Source organism: Ursus arctos, unplaced genomic scaffold, assembly GCF_023065955.2.
Source record: "Ursus arctos isolate Adak ecotype North America unplaced genomic scaffold, UrsArc2.0 scaffold_16, whole genome shotgun sequence".
Lineage (NCBI taxonomy): Eukaryota > Metazoa > Chordata > Mammalia > Carnivora > Ursidae > Ursus > Ursus arctos.
Window position 1 is genome coordinate 49,844,258 of NW_026622830.1, and position 16,500 is coordinate 49,860,757.

The following is a 16,500-nucleotide window of genomic DNA, read 5'->3' on the forward strand; positions in this document are numbered from 1 at the left end:
GGAGCTTCCTGTGCAACAAACTAGAGCAGATGTTAAATCTGGCCTGTCAGTGTCTTCCTCCACCCAAACAGCAAGATTCTGGGGACAACGACAGCCTAAGTTCCACAGCCTCAGCACCGCCATCCCAGACAAATATTTAAAGCACTATTAAATAAAACCAAAGTGAAGGTCAAAAAGCCCCAGTGCCTGCAGCAGGTGAGTACCATTTGCTCTTTAAAAGCCCTCTTTTTCTACTGTCGTTGTTTGTTTGTTTGTTTATTGCCTCTTGTCTGTTAGGAGTATAAACCTGAAAATGTCATTCAGGGAAATCTTGAGAGTCCGCTGGAACTGGCTTTATTCTCCTCACTAACCGCAAACACAAGACAGCCCAGTTACTCCCCACGTCTGGTTTCTGTTCGCCACTCTATAACCAACAGCGCGCACTGGACCGAACACCTAAAACACACGATCAGAACACATGCACTTGATGCGTGAATGACCTAATGATGAATACATGAGCGTATACACTGGCTTTGAGGGCCTTATAATTGCTCCTCACTCTAGTTTCTATTTTAAGGAGAATTCAAGCAGATAGCAACACCGCATTTATCAACACTGGACCTGCTGGATGTCTACCATTTGAACTGCGGGCAGCTTAGGGCCACGTCCAGCATGGAACTACTAAAATACAAGCATAACAATTTGAACTAGTTCAACTAGGGCAGAAAACTAGGTATTTCTCCAATCCTATAATTAAAATGCTTAAATTCTTTTGCTCCAGACAAAGAAAAATTAAACTTGGCTCATTATACAATGAAATAAATTGCCAGCTCCTTGAAGGTATTTGTAAGATGGACAATCTCTACGTTTCTGGCATAAGTGGGGACATTTATACGTACACGGGGTCCTCAGGCTACTCTGAACTCTCTTCCCCCTAACATGCAAATGAGAATTTCCCACCAGTCACAACACACTCTGAATCTATGCTTCCTGAACAGGTAACATACTCCACACGATCACTTTGCTTCTAATCGTCTCGTTTCAGTGCACAGTCCAACCTGGACAGTCCCTGACACCCACCTCTCACTCACCCGGACAACAGTGACAACCTGCCATCTGCGGAGGGTGTGGTGTCATAGCAGTCTCTCCCAAGTGCTTTACAAGCACCAGCTCTGGAATCCTCACAGCCCTAACTGATTACTACTCTTGTTCCATTTTGCATGTGAGAAAACAAAGTCCAAAAAAACTTAAGACATTTTCCAAGGTCACACAGCAGACAAGGGAGAGAGAGATCAGGCATTCAAACACCAGCTTACCTTAGAATCATGATGCTATTCTGGCTTCCCAAGTTACCCAGATATTATTACTGTTAAAACAATGGACATGATTTGGGCTTTCCAAAGCAAACATGACAGAAAGATTCTTTCTGAAGCTGAGTAACAGTCAACATGACACACTGCCATATTAGAAGATCTCTGGCTTGAATTAACCATGCAGGCTGAGCCCCTGGCAGGAAATGGTCCGCTTGATGCTAACTGCCAAATAAAGCCCCAAACCACTGTTTCTCAATGCACAACATCTAACCATTTAAATTATCTGTGAAGGTCTCTAATGTCCAAAATATATAACCACTTCACACAGGTGTCCCTTCCTCTAAGCTCAGTGTACCAAAGGTTTCTGCACTCAGGCAAGCCGTAGTAACCTGTACTCTGAAGAACACAGGTCAGAAGAAACTTTCTGAAAAACCAAAAATGTATAAAGAATGCAAACATGATTATGAAAGTTATCTGGGCAAACAAAAGCTTCTTTACGCTTCAAAATAATTTTCTAGTCAAACACATTCTAATACTAGACAGTGGAGCAGCTCATAGGTCATAGGTCACTGCATCCCATTCATCTGTGTGCCAGCGCATGGTACAGGGTCTGCGGTCCAACCGGTAGTAAGCTACTGATGATGTGAATACATTAGGGAAATGAAGAGGCAATATTACTAATTGCTGAAAAACCGGCATTAGGAACAACAACAACAACAATAAATCGCCCGTTCTACATGCAGAGTACACGGTGAATACCAACTGCTTGCACTTCTTAGATACGCTGGTCAAACTCATCAGGGAATAAGATTAGCTTTTAAATCCCCACAACAGAAATAACTACATCACTGGGAACTGTATTTGCTGAACCTCAGGCTGATCCTTCCCTAACTAGCCATGTACTAAGAACTATGTTCTGTCACATTTGTCAAAGAGTTATGATAATCTCCACTTAACAGATAAGAAAACAGATTTAGAGCTTAAGGAACCTGGTCAACATGCAGGGAATAAGAATCGAATCTGAGGTTCAAAGCAAGACCTATCCAACACCCATCCTCTTAACCACCATTCTGTTCTGCACTGTAAATAATATCCATAGAAAATGCCACTGCGCAAAGGCTCATTAAAAATACGAAAGAAACACTATTCTACTCAAATTAATTAATAGGCACAGTTAACATATTCAAGACAAGACAACGCTTCAATTGTACACAAATGAACGAATGGGCTACTAAGGTATACCTAAGGGTCATTCTGTCTACCTGAGAGAGGCACCAAAGGAAGGACCCATGAACCAAATGCGTGCAGTACTTAGCAGGAAATCTCCTGCAAGGCCTGGGAGTGATAAGTGATCAAGAGACACAGTCGTGCGGGCATCACTGGCCTCGGTGGAACTGGAGATCACTACCTGGACAAATGGAAGCAGTTTGCAAAGCGAAGGGTCCCAGATCTAGGTAAGGAAGACGAAGCACATCCCCTCCTGCCTCTCCTAGAAAGAGCAACTAGGAAGGCTGGAAAGAGTAACTGCAGAAGCTCTCTGACCACTCTGAAAAGTAAACTGGAGCGGGGGATTAGGAAGCAAGACTGGATTTAAACCACGACCAAAATCAGCAGATTTCCATACAATGGAAAGTCTCCTTGCATGATATCCTAAATGGGGAGGGCACACCCCAAACTTATTCAGCATAGGAAGAACCAGAAAAGCGTCAATTCCCGTGGGAGGAGAAAATCAACACAAGCCAATATCAAGAAGGGAACAAATATGACAATCAGCCCAGAGGGACTTTAAAACAACTACTGTACAAATAATTCCACAAACAAGCATACACACAACATACTCGATATCGCAAATTCTTCTTTTCCTTTTCTCTCTTAAACCCACTGGCTCTGGCCCCCACCACTCCACGAACTTCTCCCTCTAAGACTACCAACGACCTCTGCACTGCTCAATCCAATCATTAGAGCCCAGGGCTCGTCCTTTCGACAACTGACAAGAGCTGATCTCCCACTCATGTTCTCGTGATTTTCTTCTTACCCCACCGATGGCTCCCTCCTTCCAGAGTCGCCCAGGGCTCTGTCCTTTCTCCTCTCAGCTATGCTTACCTCCCAGGCAAGCTCATTCAAATGCTGCTTCTATGCTAACAAAGCTAAAACTTGTCCCTCCAGCTCAGCCCGACTGCCTGGCCTTGCGCTGGACTGACCGCTGTTCACTCTGCACCGCAGCCCCACCGCGGCCTGCTCCTGCGCATCACCGAGACGGCAGAGCTACTTCTCCCAAAACCCCTTCCTGCTACAGCTCAGGGCGGCGGGCAGGGAACGCTAATAAGAGGCAACGTGGGCAAAATGAAGAGAAACATCATTCTCTTCAACTCTGCCAGCCCTCCCAGCGGTAGGGATGGATTCTAATTCCCCGTACGACTAATTGTCGAGAATGGCCCGGGTTTTCCTGACCAAACCCTGGCAGGTGTACTCTCTGCCGGGCCTGCTTGTAGGCCCCTTGGGGAAGTGGGGCATCACCGAAGAGAACTCAGTGAAACGTCCGACACCTCCAAGCCCAGGTGCTGACTGGCCCGCCCCCTCCACAAACCTTCCTACACACAGCCTTCTCCGTTCACGACAACGTCCGCCTTCCAGCTGCTGAGGCGAGAAACAACGGACGTCATCCCTGCCGCCTGTCTTCCTCCCACATTCCCCATCCAGTCTTGTCAGCAAGTAATGTTGGTTCTTCCCACAAAAGAGGCCCAGACGCTGTCCCCTCGCCATCATGCTCACCAACACCATCGTGACCGGAGCCACCATCCCTCACCGAAATGACTACAGCACTCCGGAACAGGCCTCCCCGCTCCCAGCCCTGCCACCCTAGCATACACGCTCACCACGGCAGACCGATTCCAAGCCTAGATCAGACGGCATCGCTTCTCTGCTCCAAACCCTAAATGGTCCCTCATCTTACATGGATGACAACAGAGAGTCAGTGAAGGAACGAGGCGAAGGACTGAGCCAACTGGTGTTCCCCACACTGCTAGGCTGTTTGTTCAAGGGGTCAATGGGACTGAAGAAGGGGCCTCTGAGGGCAGTCAGTGTGGAACTGCTGGTGAGAACACTTTTAAAGATATTAAGAAAACCCTGATTTAATACAACCTGGAGTACAATCTGCTAAGACACATTATAACTTATGACAGTAAAAATATCTGCAGAGCAGAAAAAGGGTTAGCTGGAAAATATACAATGATGAAAATATAAGTTGCTTAAAGCATTTAAACTATGGTTATTCAGTCTATCATTCATGAGCAGGAGCTTTGTGGAAAGTATTCGAACCCATCATGTGTTACTGAGCCAGTAGCACCAACGGCAACCTCATGAAATAGCCTGACTTGTCCTACCACACTGCAGTTCAATGGTTTGTGCAAGGCTCTGTTGTGACTTTTCAAGCACAGAACCAAGACTGAAATCTACTTGAAAAAGACCCCCCCCTTTACTCATCACTATTACCAAACACTCAATTGCTTCGGAAATTAGCTTTTGCTCCTACATGTTAACATTTCTTCATGAGCTCAGCCTAAATTGACAAGGCACAGCAGCGCTCATATGAGGGACTTCGGGCAGTGACGGCATTTCAGTGGCTGCAAGCATCTTACTCACAAGCAACGTCCGACGCGGCCACACGGCTCCCCCGCCACCACAAGTTAGAGCAGCGCCTGCTGACTCACTCGGAGGAGCGTGCAACTCCTGACCTCAGGGTGGAGTTCACGCCCCACGCTGGGCATAGAGGCTAATTAAAAATGAAAAAAATTAAAAGTTAAAGAGAGAAGTGGATTTGTGTCTCCACACAAACGTGTAGCAGATGTGTTTTGAGCTCAAACTACAGTTCCAGCGGCATTTCTCAAACCTCAATGCAAGTACAATGAAAATTCACGTATCTCAAACCCACTTCACCGAGCAACTGAGGCACTTCCATCAGACCATCAATCGGAGAGAGGAATCTGCGCTGTAATGACGTGCGGAAAGGCAAACATCAAAAAGAATCTAGTGGAATTCTATCGATGTCTGCCAAACGATGAATACACTAAACTGAAATGATATGCTTCCGAACTGGTATCAGTGTGCAAGAGCACCTACGAGTATGCAGACACTGTCAGAGATGACATCTGTAACCTTCCGTGCAGATCAGCCCCGAGACTGAACATTTGTCATTGGTTGTGATGATACGGAACACTACCTGTGAGCTCCAATTACAAAACATGTTATCCAACCCTCCCCCGAAAAAAAATTCCATTCTTATTAGACCTGTATTATAATATATATACATACTCAATTATTATTTGAAATTCTGTCAATAAAAATTTTATAGATATTAGTGTTCTCTCCTGTTATGTAAGTACTTACATAATATCCTTCATTTTGCCTCTTAGTCTGCAAAACCTAAAATATCTACCATCTGCCCCTTCACAAAGAAGCCTGCCGATCCGTTTCAGTCATCTTCCCCAGATCTTCTGAACCCAGGTACAGCTAAGGCACATACCACATATCTTTAACTTCTCAGCTGTTTTTTTCTTTTTAACTTAAGTCTGTCATTTTACCTTTATTCCTTATAAATTTTACCTTGTTGATTTTAGCACTTCATTACAACCTGTCGAAGTATTTTCAAATCCTGATTCTAAAAATGAACGGTCTCCCAGCATTAACTCCTGTTCTTTACTCAAATTCTTGATGAAAACATTACGACAGGTGTCAAGTATGACACACTTCTGGAGACATCTTCACTTGGGTGCAGAAATTCTGGTATTTTAGTTTTGTGGCAAATTACACTACATGTGGTTGCAATGTATCTTCTACCTACAAGCAGTAATTTCTTTTCTTTTTTTTTGGAAGATTTTATTTATTTATGTGACAGAGAGAACACAGCAGGCGAGTGGGAGAGGAAGAAGCAGGCTCCCAGCGGAGGAGCCCGATGTGGGACTCGATCCCGGAACGCCGGGATCACACCCTGAGCCGGAGGCAGACGCTTAAGGACTGCGCTACCCAGGCGCCCCAAAAGCAGTAATTTCTTGAACTCCCTAGTAATGACAGGAATAACAATTTACTTTCTAGGCTGTATGCAGGAAAGGATTAAGCTTGCCCCAGGGAAGATTTGGCCATTGCCCAGCTCCTGGGAAGTCACCTCTGAGCCTTTGGAATCCCCTGCCTGATAAGGTGGTCTTTGTTTAGCTGGGGGCCTTCGGCCACACCAGACAGTCCATGCTAACAATTTGATTTCTGGTGGAGCCTTGGGCCACACACGACACCAGTTTGATCTCCAGAGGGATTGGAGACTAAACTCAGCCATGTAGGCAGTGCCTATGGGACAACCCCCAATACATATCCTGGACACCAAGGCTCAGGTGAGCTTCCCTGGTTGGCAGCATCGGTGCTGGGAGAAGTCAGCACACCTGCACTGCGAGAGGAAAACTAGAAGCTCATGCTTGGTCTTCCCTGGACTTCGCCCGGTGTGCCTTTCCTTCACTGACTTCTGTCCACATCCTTGCCCTGTAATAAACCATAACCATGAGGATAATGGCTTCTCGCAGTTCTCTAAGTCCTTCTAGTGAACCACGGAACCTGCAGGTAGTCTTGGGGGCCTCCCAAACTCTAGGTCCTGATGATTTACAACGTCCTTACAGCAACACTACAGCAGTGTTCTTTCAGCACGAGGAGATGCTAGTTTAAAATGCAGGTGACAGGGGCGCCTGGGTGGCACAGCGGTTAAGCGTCTGCCTTCTGCTCAGGGCGTGATCCCGGCATTATGGGATCAAGCCCCACATCAGGCTCCTCCGCTGGGAGTCTGCTACTTCCTCTCCCACTCCCCCTGCTTGTGTTCCCTCTCTCACTGGCTGTCTCTGTCTCTGTCGAATAAATAAATAAAATCTTTAAAAAACAAATAAAATAAAATAAAATAAAAAATAAATAAAATGCAGGTGACAGGCTTCCACATCAGCAATGATCATCCAACATCTCTGTGGGATAATACCAGGCATTTGCATTAAAAAAAATTTTTTTTTTGAGAAAGAAAAAGCCAGATCACGAGGCGGTGGGGCAGGAAAGGAGACTCCACACTGAGCACAGAGCCTGACACAGGGCTGGATCTTATGACCCTGAGATCATGACCTAAGCCCAAAACAAGAGTAGGACGCTTAACTGACTAAGGCACCAGGCCCCCCTGCCTGCATCTCTCATATACTCTCCTTGGTGATTCTTACATACACTACTTTCAGGACCACTGACGTACCCAAAAGCTTCCTGAGGCAGTGACCGTCTTTTTTTTTTTTTTTTAATTTACTTACTTACTTACTCACTTATATAATCTCTACACACAACGTGGGGCTCAAACTCACAACCCCAAGATTAAGAACCACATGCTCCACCCACTGGGCCAGCTAGGCACCCCAGGACTGTCTTCTTTTTAATGAATCCCCATCAGGACAAGATGCTCAAGAGTCAAGAGTGACTCAGGACAATGCTCTAAATCTGGTAGAGAAGTGAGAACAACTGGCATTATTAGTCTTCTAAAACTTAGACTATATACACGTGTGAGATTTGTTTTGTCATTCCTCAAATATCCAAGACAATGTAGAAATAAATGACTGAATGCAAACCACAAGTTACTTGGATACAGTGTGAACAACGGATTCAACGGTGTCCATTTCTCACCCATTTTTCAATTACATCCATTTTTTTCAATCTCCTGACAGTTAATAGGAAACCTGAGTTTTAGAAGCTGTCTTCATACCCTTCTCATCTACTAAAAAGATCACCCGTGAGCTAAAGGTCAAGACAGCTGAGAGAATCTTGAGAGTCCTCCTCTGTCAGTATCAAGGAGCCATTTACCCAAGGAGCCTTACCCTGTTATTTCTTCATCTCTAAAGTGGGAGCCCCGGACCAGTTGATCCCTAAATTTAGATCAACCTCTAAAATCCTAGACTACCTAAAACAATAAAAATAAAGGAGGCAAACACCCAGTGGAAAAGTTTAGAATTTCCAATGAAATAGTTGAAAGGGCAGACTCAAAGACAAAAATCAAACATCAACTCTTCACCAACCAAATCATCAACCGTCACCCGACAAAAATTAATTCATATGTAGACAACTTGCATTTAAACTAAGTTACTCCTGCTACCTCTTTTATCAAGTCAATTCCTTAGGACACAACTAATGTATTTTTCCCAAAGCAGAAAGCAAAGCTTTTTTTTGCCATGACACAGCCAAGGAGACGCCAAACTTTTTACCTACACTGGAATCACAATTATCCCCAGCCTGAAATCTTAAGGGTGATATTTTAAACAGCCTAGGGTTTTTCACTTCTAACGTCTACACCATCACTGAATTCCATCATTTCTTAGATCTTTGCCATTCATGACACCTGGCCCTTAATGGAGGTCACAGTCCTGTCAACAGGAAAAGGGAAACTTTCTCAGACATAAACCCATTTCCAAACGCTCCCCTCTAAGCCTCAACTTCTATAGGGCAGCCATATATCACCAAAAACAGCAAATCTCTGCACGGAGTGCTATAATCTAGAGTCTGTAATTCCTAAATTACATATAACGCTAATGTCAAACACGAACCAATCCAGTTTAGACTCCAGGACACCACATTCATCTGCCTGGTGCGAACATAAACCACCAGCTGCCCAGTTCCTCCTGCATCTGTTCACGGAAGAGCTAACTGTAACAGGACGAGTTAGGTACTGTCTTACAACTATTAACTATCAACGCACTTCTGAGTGGACAGAAAAACTACACTCCTTTTTGGAACTAACACAGCCAACTAAAAGTGACACTGGTCCATCTCTCAGAGCCATGGGACTGTTAAGATATTCCTAATAGTTTATAAACTTTAGCTTCATCTCATGTACAACAGCATGTTGAAACATCCATGCCAACGAGAGTCCCAAACTCTCCTGGCTGGCCTTCTATGTACAAAAACCGGGCCTTGTTTTGTCTCTCGGAGGCCAGGGGAGACATCTGCACTGCTGGCTGGTAGACCTCGGTTGGTACAGTTGGGCTCAGGTGACAGCTTCATGTGCCTGTGTTTTATGTAGCGGTCTGGGATGTATGACACTTACAGTAACAGTCCTGTGATTTGGATGCTTAGCTTTCCCTTACAGCCTCACACCCGGGCAGAGTGTCAGACATCCACAGTCCAATAACAAGGAGTGCCCCCGCCTTGGGCTGGGCTCACTTTTGATAATGGGACGAAAGCCCAAGCATCCTACCCCAGGAAAACAGCTCATGTGCATACACACAATTCTGCGTACCGCTTCTGGGGTTCATGGACCTAGGAGACAGCATTTCCTCCTTAAGCAACAAACAGTCTGATCAGTAAGCACTTAAAAACAAAAAGATCTTCATGGACTTTTCACCAAGGGAGAAATCTGGGAGCCATCCTGGAATTGCTCTGGACACCCCCTCTCTCAGCCCTGGCTCTTCATTTCCCAGGTCAGAGCCTGGAGACTGGCTGAGAAACAGGCTTCAAATCACCCTCTCTCCAGTTCCTCAGTCACGCCCTTAATTAAGGCCTTCTTCACTTGTGTGTACAACGTAACTGTAGAATTAAAAGGACACAGGCTGTTAGATTGGACCATCTGAACTTTGCCCATCACTTTACTAGCTGGGCGACAGACACCGGGCAGCCATTCCCTTAATGACAAAGGCTGGCTCCTCTCCCTTCTGAAGCGCATGACTGCAACAGCTCCTTGACCGACCCTTGTACTAGTTAACCACCCGCTTGCCATAGGAATCTGCTCCCGTCAGAATCAACCACACGCTGCTCTGATCTTGTCAATAGTATCAACCCTACCTCCTTCTCGACCCAACCCTTTCTGTACTCCTAAACACTAGTAAAAACATCCAGTCTCACAGACCCCAGCCTCTCCCGCCTCTGCACCGTTAGAGCGGGCATGTCCTCCACGAGGCCCTGCCTGCTTCCCACCTTCCACTCTCTTTCTACAGATCCCTGCAGACAGCCAGACCTGCAGAGGTCACGGCATCTGGTCCACAGCCAGTTTCTGTATGGTTCTGGGCTAATCAAGGTTTTTACCCTTTTAAAGGTTGTTTAAAAAAAAAAAAAAAGGCAGCTATGTGACAGGCCCTATGTGGCCTACAAAGCCTGAAATGTTTACTATCTGACCTTTAACAGAGAAAGTTTGCTGACCTCTGAGCGTGACCGTGACGGGGACATGCCCTCCAGGTCCTCAGAGCACTCTGCTCTGGCACTATCACTGTAGGCATCACACTGCACGCTGACTGCCTCACTCCCCTCCTGTCTGTGCCCCCAGGGGCTGACACTACACCAGGCACAAGACAGGTATTTAATACTGTTGACGCCTCAACAACTGGGTCCACGTATGCACAGATTTTTTTTTGATACATGCCGCATAGTAAATGTAGTTTCTCATAATTTTCTCAACATCCTCTTTTCTCTAACTTACCTTTTTATAATACAGTATATGATACACATACAAAATATGTGCTAACTGCCGATTCTCAACTATGGGGAAGGGTCCGGCGGCCCGCAATGTTCAGGGGTCAACTGTCCTGGCACTTTACATGTGTACACCATCCCACATAGTAACTGCACGCAGAGCTTCAAAGATCACAGATACTAGAGTTTATATAGACAGTATCAGAAGTCACGTGACTAAAGGCAACGCACCAGTATTTGTACCTCAACCTCCTGTTTCCTAGTTAAGATGCTCTTTCTACTAAAAAGACCTGCGTCTCTACACAAACTATGATACCTAGACATCTTTGATTACTAATACCTGAGACTTTAGCTAAGGGTAAAATTTAATTTTTGACTCGCTATTTAATTTTGATAATTTTTAAATTACTGCTACTTTTTGTAAATTAAAGAAAAAAGAAAGAAACAGACACCCTAAGGAAGCACTAGGCAGGTATTTGTAAATTAAATATCAGTACTTAGTGGTTTTCTACTCAGTGCACCACAGCCTCCCATGATCCCACCTATACCGGTCTGAGAACCCACACCACCTTAGAGACAGGCTCCATGATACGCCTGTCAAAGAGGCTCAATCCTCTGTCTAGCTGTGCCTGCTCTAGGCAGACTTCGGAAAAAGTCAAGAGTCCGGCCAGCACTGTGTAAGAGAACGCTCCATGACGATGAAAATGTCCCATCTCTGCACTGTCCGAGGTGGTAGCCACTAGCCACACCTGCATACTGAGCACCCAAACTGGGGCTAGTGTCACTGTCAAACAGAACTTTTCATTTTATTTAATTTTAATTTAAATAGCCACACATGGCTAGCAACCACTACAGGAGACACAGATCCAAGTCTAGACTCCAAACACTGCAGTGAAATAAAACACACTTTTCCCTGTATCCTTAACTACAGGCTATGTTATCTGGCCCAATCATTCCCCTGAAAAAGACTAAAAAAGATGGACAGAATACTTTAAAATCTTAAAATCAACCAGAAACTGACAAGACAATAAGGAAAGAACAGGCCAAAATTAAAGTGAAATCAGGAACCCAAAGAGATGAACAAGCACAGAAACCACCTCTGCCCTGCAGTCATTTGCCAATTCTGAAAATTTTCAACTTTCATTTTTACAACCATTCAGGGAAAGAGGAGTAAGAATCAAAAGCTGGGTCCCTTAGGGTGTTTAACCAAAAACACTCCCTCCAGAAGCAGGGCCCTAAAGGCTACAGAGCTCAAGATAAAAGAAACCAGAGGTGAATCACCTCTCCAGTAAAATCACAGCACTGGGCGGTCCAAAATACCTCAAGCCTTAAACCTGCTTTAAACTGGTTGAAGCAAAAAAGAAGAAAAAAAAAAAAAGAGCTCTCTGGAAGGAGCTATATCTTCATTCTGTGCCTCAATAGACTCCTACAAATAATCAGAACTAAGTTAAGAATCCTACAAATAATATCCTACACCATAAATAAAAATGAATCACAGACCTAAATGTAAACCTGAAACTTTTCTAGAGGGGGATGGAGGGAAATAAAGGAGAAAACCTTTGTGACCTAGGATTAGGCAACAACTTCTTAACTAGGACACTGAAAAAGCACAGTCCAGGGGTACCTGGGGGACTCAGTCAAATGTCTGCCTTGGGCTCAGGTCATGATCTCAGGGTGCTGAGATTGAGTCCCAAAGGCAGCAGGCTCCCTGCTCAGCGGGGAGTCCGCTGCTCCCTCTCCCTCGGCCCCTGCCCCCATCCCGCTCTCTCTCCCTACCTCGAATAAATAAATAAAATCTTTAAAAAAGAGAGAGAGAATGCAAAAACAAACCATAGCATGAGAGAAAAGCACAGCACACATCTGACAAAGACTTGTATCCAGAATATATAAAGAACCCACCAATAAGAAAAAAAATTTAATAGGCAAAAGATTTGAACACCAAAAGATACACAGGTGGCAAAACCACAAAGAAAAACCATTACACACCTATCGGAATGGCTGAAAAGCTAAAAGACTAACCATACCAAATGTTGCCCCAACGATCCAGCGTGACTGGAACTCTCACACAAGGCTGGGAGGAATATGAAATGGTTCAGCCATTCCAGGACAGAGTTTGACACTTTCTCAAAAAGCCAACATAGGCCTACCACAGGATCCAGCCATTACAGTGCTAGACCCAACCATTTCCAGGAAAAACAAAAGCCGATGGTCACATGAAGACTTGAGCAAAATTATTCAAAGGCTTTATTTGTAATAACTCAAACCAAGAAACGACTCTCCACACACTGATCACGTTCGACGTCATCCCAAGCAACAGCAGGAAGAAATTCCTTGGAACTCAGCAAGGGATTCTAAAACAGATACAGATCTGCAAAGGGTCAAGGAGGGCCAAGGTATGCTTAAAAAGGAACCAAGTGGGAAGAGTTCCACAATAAGACCTGTTATAAAACTAAAATAATTGAAGCAACTTAAACTGGGCAGTACCAGTGGAATTCAACAAAGTCCAAAACAGATGCACATACACACGGACCTTTCATTTCCAAGAAAAGGGGCACTGCAGAGCTCTGGGGGAAAGATGCTCTTTTCAATGAATGGTGTTCGGACAACTAGCCTGTCCACATGTTAATGAAGCTGGATTCCTTCTTCAGATTATGCACCAAAACCAATTCTGAGAGAATTACAAAGTTAAAGGTTAAAAGCAAAAGTATAAAAGCATTTAGAGAATAAATGAGGAACTAGTTCATGACCTCAGGGCAGGGAAAGACACAAAAAACTTACAAAAGACTGACAAATGGCACTAATTAAACTTAAGAACTTCTATTCATAAAAAAAAAACACACACACAAAAACCACTGAGTCAGTGAAACTGCATATGACAAAGTGGGAAGAGACAGCAGCAAAATACACAACCAACAAAGAATGTGTGTTCTGAATATATATAGTCTACAAATCAATTTAAAAATAACCTAATAGAAAAATATGGGCACTTCGAAAAACAGTGCATCCGAATGGCCAGTAAATGTATAAAAAGATGTGCAACCTCATTGTAACCAGGAAAAGGCTATTGAAAACCACAAGGCAGCAACACAGCAGAAACCACCAGAAGGGGCGGGGCGGGGCGACTGACACAAGACCAGAGCAGGGCTGAAGCAGTCATTAGAGAGAAGACTGGGGGGCGGCTGGAGCCTCCCAGCACAGCGGGGAGCAACAGGAGACTCCCTCACTGAGAGGTGCTCCAGGCCAGGCGCTCTGATGTACATTTAGTGGGGTCACAGTCTATAACTGACTATAAACTAGAACTTTAACTTCACTTGACCAATGTAAGGAGAAAGAAACTGTTTCAGATCACTTTTTCCCACCAGCTCATTCCTTTTATTTTCTCCATCACAGGGCTACACCACTGACTCAGTCTGATGGGGGCCAGAAGAGGTACGTGGAAACATCCTTTGTACTTCGCGTCCACATTATGGTAACCTAAGTCCACCCGTCTGTCCCTAATTCTCTTCTCTACCTTAGTAACAACTTCCATGTACTTCAAGGTCACAAGGCCCCCTCAGCAGGAGCACAGACTCTTCTTCAATCATTAAACCAATGACTGAGGGCCAACCCACTACAGTAGGAGGAGGAAGCTGTGAAGGACCCACAGATACGTACAGGATAATACAGAGTCCCTGTCCCTGAGCTCACAATATTCTATTTGCCTACAGGTGCGTCCAACTCTGCATAAGACATAGCAGAAAGTAAGCATATCACCAATTCCATCTTTGAACACTAACTTTTATCTAGCTCTGATCTTAGGGAAAAAATAAAGGACAAAGGCAAAACAATACATATTAAATTTAGGTATGACTTTAATGCTAGGCATAGAATCAATTCACACAATACTGTTTTAGTAGTCACCCCAAGACTTGGAAATCATCCTGACTCTAGTAGAAGCAAGCCAATCTCTCAACACCAAAACAAAACCACCAGGGAACACGTGCCTTGAGCACCCACATATACACACTTTCCTGCTATCTGCCAAAAACCACAAGTCCAGGGGCCATACAAATTGCTATTTCAATGCAAAATCATTTATTTAAAATCCAACCAAGAATTTAATGACCTCAGCATAAAACATTCAAAATCCCTAAACAAAATTAGTTGTGAGGTCTTCCCAAGACTCTAGAAAACCTGAAAAACATACTGAAAAAGAGTCCTGAAGTGAAGGCAAATCTAAGTGGTCAGAAGCCAAACACATGCCTCTGCCATTTACGACTGATTTTTTGCCTGCTACGACTTGCATTTCTCTTAAAACACTCTCGAGTAGTGGTTGACAGACATTAGCATGCAACAAAAGCTCCTGGACAGCATGTTCAAACAGACTGCGGGCCCCACCCCCCGAGTCTGATTCAGGAGGTCAGAGGTGGGGCACGAGCACAGGCATTTCTAACCCGGCCAAGTGATGGTGATGCAGTTGTACTTTGAGAACCACTGCAAACAACCAGTTTACTGGTTTACTGTGGTGTGCGCACGCACGTGTTTCCCTTCGCAATAAGCAAGACCAAGGGGAACTTGCTGAGGAAGAACAAACTCTTTTTTTTACCCAAATACTGACTTTTCTTGCCTGAGTGAAGGTAAGTGACCTGTTGCTCAAAACGTTTACTCTGAACAACAACGTAAAAGACTCTCTAAGCAGATCATCGGAAGGCCGGTGTGTCATGGAACTGGCATTACAGTGTTAGGAAGATGGATTTTTTTTTTTTTAAGATTTTATTTATTTATTTGACAGAGAGAGACAGCCAGCGAGAGAGGTAACACAAGCAAGGGAAGTGGGAGAGGAAGAAGCAGGCTGCCAGCAGAGCAGGGAGCCCGATGTGGGGCTCGATCCCAGGACCTTGGGATCATGCCCTGAGCCGAAGGCAGATGCTTCACAACTGAGCCACCCAGGCGCCCCTGGGAAGATGCATTTTTAAAAATGGTTTCAGGGCATAATGTAAAACCCTTGTAAAGTACATGATGAATCCAACTGATTAGTAGAAGATACATTAGAGCTTCTAGACCAGTCATCAAGGATCTTTTATAAATCCCAACTTCCTAGGTCTTCAGAACATAGAATGAGTCCTAATGAACACATGACCAATTCCTACAAAATTAATTTCTAGAAAAAAAAACATTTGAAAACTATAAAGGGACAGAGAAATGCCTTTTTCCCGCAGCTCAAGTTTGATGATATTTGTAATCTAAAATAAAGCAGACAAAGATAGAAACAGATAATCCAAGTTCTCCCTGGTATCAAGTCCTACCTGGTTTGTAAGTAAGGTTCTTTACCAAGGCAAACAAAAAACAGTGGACTGCTGACTGACGCAGGAACAGTTCTCCAACAACGAATGAGTCTGCGTTCTTTCATTCAATAAATATTGTGTCAGACACTGGGGATGCCATAGTGTGTAAAACAAAGTTTCTGCCCTCGTGTTGCTTAAATTCTATAAAAAGACACACAATGCACTACAAATATGGAATGTATAAAACCACGTCAGCTCTTTCTTCAGTCCATCAAAGACAAACACATGGTGCTTTGGTCACAAGTAGACCCAACAAGCACCTACCATTCACAGCACAATCCAAAGCACCAGATGGCAGGACTTTTAAGATAGAAAATGGAGGCAGAAAGGAGATCCTAGGCACAGCAGCCCATAGATACAACTTTTTAGGTTCTTCTGAGCCTTGGTTTTGGTCCACTGGCCCTAAATAAAGGAGGACAGAGTAC

The 16,500-nt window shown here is 44.4% G+C and overlaps 1 protein-coding gene across 1 annotated transcript in view; it reads right to left on the reverse strand.

The window, feature by feature from the left end:
• LOC125281391 (focal adhesion kinase 1-like) overlaps window positions 1-15,505 on the reverse strand; it is a 353,460-nt gene extending 337,955 nt beyond the window's left edge. Inside the window, exon 1 of the mRNA XM_057312771.1 lies at window positions 4,935-15,505. The gene's annotated coding sequence lies outside the window, so the exon portion shown is untranslated. The remainder of the gene's footprint in view (window positions 1-4,934) is intronic.
• Window positions 15,506-16,500: the final 995 nt, after the last annotated feature.